Source organism: Cherax quadricarinatus, chromosome 72 (assembly GCF_038502225.1).
Source record: "Cherax quadricarinatus isolate ZL_2023a chromosome 72, ASM3850222v1, whole genome shotgun sequence".
Lineage (NCBI taxonomy): Eukaryota > Metazoa > Arthropoda > Malacostraca > Decapoda > Parastacidae > Cherax > Cherax quadricarinatus.
The window spans coordinates 9,508,565-9,517,337 of NC_091363.1; the positions used below are offsets into that span (position 1 = coordinate 9,508,565).

Sequence of the window (8,773 nt, forward strand, 5' to 3'; positions counted from 1 at the left end):
ATGATTTAGCTTCAGTTGTTTTACTCTGTCTTCAACATTCAGCATATCCAACTGCTGTAATTCATCCTGGCCTACATGTTCTCTTGGTCCCAGCCCCAGGATGAATCTTACGATTTTGTTCTGGGTGATTTGCAGTCTATCTTTCAGTTTTTTTGTCAAGGCAGAGTACCGTGAAGAGCAAGCGTAATCCATATGGCATTGTATAAGGGCTAGACATAGGGTCCTGCGAGCCTCAGTAGGTAGACACTGTCTATCTTTCAGTTTTTTTGTCAAGGCAGAGTACCATGAAGAGCAAGCGTAATCCATATGGCATTGTATAAGGGCTAGACATAGGGTCCTGCGAGCCTCAGTAGGTAGACACTTGTCTATACAGGAACTTCAGCCTGGCATTCGCTTTCTTTACTACACTGTTCCCTATCAATTCTCCTGATATGCATGGGTCAAAGGGGATTCCCAGATATTTTACTGATGAAACCAAAGTGATGGGCTCCCCATTACACTGGACACTAAAATTATTTACCCTTCTCAGTTTAGGTTTCGTGCCAATTGATGAAAAGCACCTGAACAGCAGGATTAATAATTATTTTTTTTTCGACCGTCTCCCACCAAGGCAGGGTGGCTCAAAAAGAAAGAAAATCCCCAAAAAGAAAATACTTTCATCATCATTCAACACTTTCACCTCACTCACACAATCACTGTTTTTGCAGAGGTGCTCAGAATACAACAGTTTACAAGTATATACGTATAAAGATACACAACATATCCCTCCAAACTGCCAATATCCCAAGCTTGACCCTTTCAGGGTCGAGAGGCCCTCTCCTAAACTTGTTCTAAGGGTCGAAAATTTCTCAGAAAAAAAAAATTATTGTTTCTTATGAAATGATAGAGAATCTTTTCCCGATCATAAAGACACCAAAAGTATGAAATTTGATGGAAAACTTACAAAATTACGCTCTTGCAAAGTTAGTGGTCTCGACGATGTTTACACATCGGCGATTTCGCCCACTTTGAGCCCTATCTTCGATCAATTCCTGTGTACTATTCGACGAAAATCATATTTATTTCGCTAGAACTCCATTTTTTTTCTATCGAATGAGTACAAGAAACCACCCATTTACCAATTTCAACTATCCAATAATATGGTTAGAAATTGGCAATTTTGCCAATTTTACACAAATTTCAGAAGATGCCAATTTCCAAATAAGGTCCAGAATAAACAAGACAGACATTCCTGGCACTAAAATAACATGTTCTCTGTTCGTTAGTCATGTCCCCAGGCCCCTCTTACATTTCTTCTGCTTTCCACTTTGAATTTTTATTCTCACAAAAAATAGAAGATTTACTGTTATGCAGACTACTGCATTAGTGTAGAAATGGTATAAATAATATCAGCGCACTCGTGAAAGAATATTAGACTCGCTAGTTGACGTGTATTGGACAGTTAGCATGATTTGTTTACTTTTGAACTTTGGTAAAAATCGAACATTTCTGCTACTTTGAGCTCAATTATAAGGTACTTTTCATTGTGAAACCAATTAAAATCATCTCAATTTCTGTAATATGTCTTCCATTCTGTAAAGAGAGACCAGGAAAACTAGAATACAACCATAAATACCATACGAAAATACAGTGTAAAGTCACTGTTTTAACCCTTTGACTGTCGCAGGCCCCTTTCTTTGTCGATAAATTTTTGGAAAAAAAATATTTTTTTTTCTTATGAAATGATAGAGAATCTTTTCCCGGTGACAATGGCAAGAAAAATACGAAATTTAGTCAAAAACTCGCGGAATTATGCTCCCGCGAAGTCAGCGATCTCGGCAGCATATACGCATCGGCGATTTCGCTAACTTTGAGCCCTGTTTTTGGCCAATTCCGTTGTTTCAGTTGACCAAACTCATAGCTATTTCTTTATAACTCCATTTTTTTCTATCAGTTGAGTACAAGAAACTGCCCATTTACCAATTTGAACTACCCAATAAAATGGTCAGAAATTGGCAATTTGGCCAATTTCACACAAATTAAAAAAGATGCCAATTTCAAAACAGGGTCCACAATAAACAATGTAGACATTCTTGGTACTAAAATGACATATCCTCTGTTCATTAGTCATGTCTCTAGGCCCTTCTTATATTACTATTGCTTTCTATTTTGATTTCTTATTCATACAAAAAAATACAAAATTTACTCTTATGCAGACGACTGCATTATTGTAAAAATGTTATAATAGTGTGTGTGTGTGTGTGTGTGTGTGTGTGTGTGTGTGTGTGTGTGTGTGTGTGTGTGTGTGTGTGTGTGTGTGTGTATGTGTGTGTGTGTGTGTGTGTGTGTGTGTGTGTGTGTGTGTGTGTGTGTGTGTGTGTGTGTGTGTGTGTGTGTGTGTGTGTGTGTGTGTGTGTGTGTATGTGTGTACTCACCTATTTGTACTCACCTATTTGTGGTTGCAGGGGTCGAGTCCTAGCTCCTGGCCCCGCCTCTTCACCGGTTGCTACTAGGCCCTCTCTCTCCCCGCTCCATGAGCTTTATCAAACCTCGTCTTAAAACTGTGTATGGTTCCTGCCTCCACTACGTCATTTTCTAGGCTATTCCACTGCCTTACAACTCTATGACTGAAGAAATACTTCCTACTATCTCTCTGACTCATTTGTGTCTTCAACTTCCAATTGTGGCCTCTTGTTTCTGTGTCCCCTCCCTGGAACATCCTGTCCTTGTCCACCTTGTCTATTCCACGCAGTATTTTATATGTCGTTATCATGTCTCCCCTGACCCTCCTGTCCTCCAGTGTCGTTAGGCCGATTTCCCTTAATCTTTCTTCATAGGACATTCCCCTTAGCTCTGGAACTAACCTTGTTGCAAACCTTTGTACTTTCTCTAGTTTCTTGACGTGCTTTATCAAGTGCGGGTTCCAAACAGGTGCTGCATACTCCAGTATGGGCCTGACATACACGGTGTACAGTGTCTTGAATGATTCCTTACTAAGGTATCGGAATGCTGTTCTCAGGTTTGCCAGGCGCCCATATGCTGCAGCAGTTATCTGATTGATGTGTGCTTCCGGAGACATGCTCGGTGTTATACTCACCCCAAGATCTTTCTCCTTGAGTGAGGTTTGCAGTCTTTGGCCACCTAGCCTATACTCTGTCTGTGGTCTTCTGTGCCCTTCCCCTATCTTCATGACTTTGCATTTGGCAGGATTAAATTCGAGAAGCCATTTGCTGGACCAGGTGTCCAGTCTGTCCAGGTCTCTTTGAAGTCCTGCCTGGTCCTCATCAGATTTAATTCTCCTCATTAACTTCACATCATCTGCAAACAGGGACACTTCTGAGTCTAACCCTTCCGTCATGTCGTTCACATATACCAAAAATAGCACTGGTCCTAGGACCGACCCCTGTGGGACCCCGCTCGTCACAGGTGCCCACTGTGATACATCATTACGTACCATGACTCGTTGTTGCCTCCCTGTCAGGTATTCTCTGATCCATTGCAGTGCCCTTCCTGTTATATGCGCCTGATGCTCTAGCTTCTGCACTAATCTCTTGTGAGGAACTGTGTCAAAGGAACCATACCCCCGGCCGGGATTGAACCCGCGGTCATAGAGTCTCAAAACTCCAGCCCGTCGCGTTAGCCACTAGACCAGCTAGCCACAATAAGATTCATCCAACTAGGTATATTTCTACACCATAGGAAAGTTAGCACAGGCACCTCTGTGACCACAAATGCAAGTTTTTACAGACGAATCTCCAGCTAGCGTGGCCGTGACGAACTCTAGCTCAAGTCCCTTCACTGCCGTCAACATGACTTAAGAAATCGTAATGACACGATTGCAAATAAACCATACCCCCGGCCGGGATTGAACCCGCGGTCATAGAGTCTCAAAACTCCAGCCCGTCGCGTTAGCCACTAGACCAGCTAGCCACAATAAGATTCATCCAACTAGGTCATTACGATTTCTTAAGTCATGTTGACGGCAGTGAAGGGACTTGAGCTAGAGTTCGTCACGGCCACGCTAGCTGGAGATTCGTCTGTAAAAACTTGCATTTGTGGTCACAGAGGTGCCTGTGCTAACTTTCCTATTTACCTGGAGTTTACCTGGAGAGAGTTTCGGGGGTCAACGCCCCCGCGGCCCGGTCTGTGACCAGGCCTCCTGGTGGATCGGAGCCTGATCAACCAGGCTGTTGCTGCTGGCTGCACGCAAACCAACGTACGAGCCACAGCCCGGCTGATCAGGAACTGACTTTAGGTGCTTGTCCAGTGCCAGCTTGAAGACTGCCAGGGGTCTGTTGGTAATCCCCCTTATGTGTGCTGGGAGGCAGTTGAACAGTCTCGGGCCCCTGACACTTATTGTATGGTCTCTTAACGTGCTAGTGACACCCCTGCTTTTCATTGGGGGGATGGTGCATCGTCTGCCAAGTCTTTTGCTTTCGTAGTGAGTGATTTTCGTGTGCAAGTTCGGTACTAGTCCCTCTAGGATTTTCCAGGTGTATATAATCATGTATCTCTCCCTCCTGCGTTCCAGGGAATACAGGTTTAGAAACCTCAAGCGCTCCCAGTAATTGAGGTGTTTTATCTCCGTTATGCGCGCCGTGAAAGTTCTCTGTACATTTTCTAGGTCGGCAATTTCACCTGCCTTGAAAGGTGCTGTTAGAGTGCAGCAATATTCCAGCCTAGATAGAACAAGTGACCTGAAGAGTGTCATCATGGGCTTGGCCTCCCTAGTTTTGAAGGTTCTCATTATCCATCCTGTCATTTTTCTAGCAGATGCGATTGATACAATGTTATGGTCTTTGAAGGTGAGATCCTCCGACATAATCACTCCCAGGTCTTTGACGTTGGTGTTTCGCTCTATTTTGTGGCCAGAATTTGTTTTGTACTCTGATGAAGATTTAATTTCCTCATGTTTACCATATCTGAGTAATTGAAATTTCTCATCGTTGAACTTCATATTGTTTTCTGCAGCCCAATGAAAGATTTGGTTGATGTCCGCCTGGAGCCTTGCAGTGTCTGCAATGGAAGACACTGTCATGCAGATTCGGGTGTCATCTGCAAAGGAAGACACGGTGCTGTGGCTGACATCCTTGTCTATGTCGGATATGAGGATGAGGAACAAGATGGGAGCTAGTACTGTGCCTTGTGGAACAGAGCTTTTCACCGTAGCTGCCTCGGACTTTACTCTGTTGACGACTACTCTCTGTGTTCTGTTAGTGAGGAAATTATAGATCCATCGACCGACTTTTCCTGTTATTCCTTTAGCGCGCATTTTGTGCGCTATTACGCCATGGTCACACTTGTCGAAGGCTTTTGCAAAGTCTGTATATATTACATCTGCATTCTTTTTGTCTTCTAGTGCATTTAGGACCTTGTCGTAGTGATCCAGTAGTTGAGACAGACAGGAGCGACCTGTTCTAAACCCATGTTGCCCTGGGTTGTGTAACTGATGGGTTTCTAGATGGGTGGTGATCTTGCTTCTTAGGACCCTTTCAAAGATTTTTATGATATGGGATGTTAGTGCTATTGGTCTGTAGTTCTTTGCTGTTGCTTTACTGCCCCCTTTGTGGAGTGGGGCTATGTCTGTTGTTTTTAGTAACTGAGGGACGACCCCCGTGTCCATGCTCCCTCTCCATAGGATGGAAAAGGCTCGTGATAGGGGCTTCTTGCAGTTCTTGATGAACACAGAGTTCCATGAGTCTGGCCCTGGGGCAGAGTGCATGGGCATGTCATTTATCGCCTGTTCGAAGTCATTTGGCGTCAGGATAACATCGGATAGGCTTGTATTAATCAAATTTTGTGGCTCTCTCATAAAAAATTCATTATGGTGTAGAAATATACCTAGCTGGATGAATCTTATTGTGGCTAGCTGGTCTAGTGGCTAACGCGACGGGCTGGAGTTTTGAGACTCTATGACCGCGGGTTCAATCCCGGCCGGGGGTATGGTTTATTTGCAATCGTGTCATTACGATTTCTTAAGTCAAGTCTTGTGTCAAAGGCCTTCTTGCAGTCTAAGAAGATGCAATCAACCCACCCCTCTCTCTCGTGTCTTACTTCTGTTATTTTATCATAAAACTCCAGAAGGTTTGTGACACAGGATTTGCCTTCCGTGAATCCGTGCTGGTTGGCATTTATACTCTTGTTCAGTTCCAGGTGCTCCACCACTCTCCTCCTGATAATCTTCTCCATAATTTTGCATACTATACACGTCAATGACACAGGTCTATAGTTTAGTGCCTCTTTTCTGTCTCCTTTTTTAAAAATGGGAACTACATTTGCCGTCTTCCATACCTCAGGTAGTTGCCCAGTTTCCAGGGACGTGTTGAAGATTGTGGTAAGTGGCACGCACAACATATCTGTTCCCTCTCTAAGGACCCACGGAGAGATGTTGTCCGGTCCCATTGCCTTTGAGGTATCGATGTCCCTTAGCAGTTTCTTCACCTCCTCCTCATCTGTATGTATGTCGTCCAACACTTGTTGGTGTATTCCTTGCTGGTGTCCCCATCTGGTCTGTCCCCCCAGAATCCTTCCTGTCTCTACTGTAAATACTTCCTTAAATCTCGTGTTGAGCTCCTCACATACCTCTTGATCGTTTCTTGTGAGTTCTCCACCTTCTTTCCTCAGCCTTATCACCTGGTCCTTGACTGTTGTCTTGCTCCTAATGTGGCTATACAGCAGTTTCGGGTCAGATTTGACTTTCGATGCTATGTCGTTTTCATACTGTCGCTGGGCCTCCCTCCTTATCTGTGCATACTCGTTTCTGGCTCTTCTACTAATCTCCTTGTTTTCCTGGGTCCTATGCCTCCTGTACCTTTTCCATTCTCTGTTGCACTTAGTTTTTGCCTCCCTACACCTTCGGGTAAACCAAGGACTCCTTTTGGTCTTCCTATTATTTCTGTTTCCCTTGGGAACAAAACTTTCCTCTGCCTCCTTGCACTTTGTTGCCACATATTCCATCATCTCGTTTACTGATTTTCCTGTGTGTGTGTGTGTGTATGTGTGTGTGTATGTGTATGTGTGTGTGTGTGTCTATACAATTTCATATCATATGTTAATTAATTAATTTATTAACCTTTATTATATCGGTGATGCTTCACCATCTTCAAGACATGTCAAATATTACTTAGACATTCATAGTATCAGGGAACTGATCTATCAGGTTAGAAAAAAAAGTTTATCCAATGTATACATGTATTCAGGTACTTATTACATTCAGGGAAGGATTTCCTATGAAACTAATGAAGCTTAAACTTCAGGGCCCCTAATCCCGGAGGGGCCCCAGAAGCTACATCATTCTACATTGCTTAAAAATTTTGGATCTACTGTGTGTGTGTGTGTGTGTGTGTGTGTGTGTGTGTGTGTGTGTGTGTGTGTGCGCGCGCGCTCACCTAATTGTAATCTACGCCTTCCCTGAATGCATAAATATGACAGAACTGATGAAATGATAAAGGCATATGTCCATGATCCAAGGAGGGAGTGGGTAGGTCCGTTTTCTTGGATGAAGCGCCCTTCATGAGCATTAAGGCACATTTAACTGAAGGGAGTATTAGCAAATCATACCTGTTGTGTGGCTCCAGAGTCTCCATCAACTCAACTCATTCAACGAGTAACGTCACAGAAAACGTGGCAGCTCCCGTCTTCACCATAGAGTACGTATCGTGGCACTACTTCTGCATGAGAAACTTCGTTATATCCTCACTTGCCTGCAAAAGATTTTATTCGGATTTTCAACCCAGAGGCAGCGGTGAAGCCAAGGGGGCTGAAGCCCCCAAAATTACATCAGCCACACAAAAAATTAATAATAATAATAATAACTCTGCTTCAATACAAATCCCCTAGCCCCCTCATCCTACCACACTGCCACCCCTTAGCTCCTCCTACATTATACTTCTGGAGCCACCCCTGTCCGAAGGGTTAGTATCCCAGGATATCCTATGTCATCCGACTGTCTTTCTTATTTTCATGGGGGCTCTTTATTCTTTTCACCTTGGATATGAGTCGCAAAGTCGGCTCTTACCGCACACACTGAGCGTCCATATAATAATAATAATTGTGGAAAATTGCATTTATCTGAATGTAACTCATTATGTACATAACAGTAAATGATAACAAAGATAATTATTATTTATCAGAGTTACATAGACAAGTAGGAATTTGGGACACCTAGGTCGCAAAAATGTCCCCCTTCGATACCTACCACTGTCATATCCACAAGTTGCTCTGGACCTATTAATTATCAAATGAAAAATACATCACCAGGAATACTGGTAAATATATAAATTTGTGGACTGTATATTAAAAATAATAAATGGTTATATATTTACACAATTACATAACAGAAGGAAAATATATCTTAATATCACTCACCAATTTGACTGGATATTAAGTTGTATCATACTCAGAAAAACCTCACTAACTAAATTTATGAAACACTGGCCAGAATTATACACAAATCTAGAGAGCTTATCTGAGGTTCCTGGAGCTGTCTTGTCCAGTCGTCTGATATCTCAAGTTATGCATTGTATAATCCTACGGGTTTAGCGCTCCCCCATGATTATAATAATATAATCAAGTTATGCAGGAATGCACATCCAACAATTTCGCCTCCTATTTGAGAAGTGTCAATCCAATTTTAACCTCTAGAGCACGAAAAATTCTTTCCATTATATTAACGTTGTATCCAATTCAAAACCAAGATGACGAGTCTCTTCGCAGACGCAGGCTTTCCGTTTTCTATGACATAAATATTAAATACAGTATGGCCATCTATTTACATATAACTACTGTATTTCTG

At 42.7% G+C, this 8,773-nt stretch overlaps 1 protein-coding gene across 1 annotated transcript in view; it reads right to left on the reverse strand.

Moving 5' to 3' along the window:
• LOC128701299 (fap1 adhesin) overlaps positions 1 to 7,682 on the reverse strand; it is an 88,913-nt gene extending 81,231 nt beyond the window's left edge. Inside the window, exon 1 of the mRNA XM_070100390.1 lies at positions 7,540 to 7,682. The gene's annotated coding sequence lies outside the window, so the exon portion shown is untranslated. The remainder of the gene's footprint in view (positions 1 to 7,539) is intronic.
• Between the last annotated feature and the right edge of the window lie 1,091 nt (positions 7,683 to 8,773).